Here is a 1,057-nt window from a genome sequence, read left to right on the forward strand (position 1 = left end):
TTTTTACTTATTCATCCCATAATAGCTGTGCCAGATAAACAATAATGGAAACAGAATAAGATAATTTAGATCACAGAATGTAAAACATTTAAGATAAAGCAGCTTTATAGCTTCTGGACTTGAAGTCAGCCACCTTAAAAAAATGTAATTAAAAAGAATATCAAAACTTGTACGTTGTCTATTAGGTTGTGCACAACAAGGGTTATTTACTGTGGCTACAATTTACAGACTTTCTCTAAATGCCTCATGACGGACACATTCACCTTATGCACAGAGATTCCCACTTAAAGACCAAGAGGAGTGTTGAAAGATTTTATTATGTTTATGTATAGAAGTACATTTCATTTGAGGTTCTCTAGATGTGTTTGCTCTTTTTACTAGAGAAGTTACACTGTGCAAAGCTCAGCATAAAGTCTCTACCTTTGTATGTTATCTCTTCCACTCATGTGTTAGTGACGCAAACATGCTTGAGTATAAATAAAGGGTGGCAACTGCTGCGAAGTGTGAGTCTCCGTTTGAGCTCTCACCCGTGTGCACGTTAAACCTGCAAACCTGTCTGAGTGTCATTTATTCTGACCTGAGTTGCAGGAAAACTCCTGACAAGGAGTCACAAACCACACCTCATGGGCTCAAAAGCTAGTGTACTCCAAGTGTTGGTCCCTAGACTGGGTAAATGGAAAGGTGGGGTGAGGAAGGGCATGTGCCATAAAATCTGTGCCAAATCAAACATATCGTTAGCTTCATAGCATAAGTGCCTAAGTCATTTTTTTGTGTTTTCGGAAAACAAGAAAAAACTAATTTTCTAAATATCACATGCATATTTTTAAATATCACATGCAATTTGACCAAAAAATGACTTAGGCACTTATGCTATGAAGCTAACGATATGGATCCTGTGGTGAACGGGAGACAGAAAGTTGTGCTAGAGCTGTGAAAGCTAGCAGAAAACAACAACCTCAACGCTGCATTTGCTCAGACATCTCACAATAGTCCTGCTAAGTCTGAACTTTTGGGTGAAGGGATGCAAAGAAAAGCAAGAAACAGCCAGGCACACTGA

General features: G+C 38.6%; 1 protein-coding gene across 1 annotated transcript in view; it reads right to left on the reverse strand.

Moving 5' to 3' along the window:
• slc6a7 (solute carrier family 6 member 7) overlaps positions 1-1,057 on the reverse strand; it is a 10,184-nt gene that overhangs the window by 2,033 nt on the left and 7,094 nt on the right. The gene's annotated exons all lie outside the window — the stretch shown is intronic.

The sequence above is a fragment of the Pundamilia nyererei genome, unplaced genomic scaffold, assembly GCF_000239375.1.
Source record: "Pundamilia nyererei isolate P.nyererei 1_Seehausen unplaced genomic scaffold, PunNye1.0 scaffold00064, whole genome shotgun sequence".
NCBI lineage: Eukaryota > Metazoa > Chordata > Actinopteri > Cichliformes > Cichlidae > Pundamilia > Pundamilia nyererei.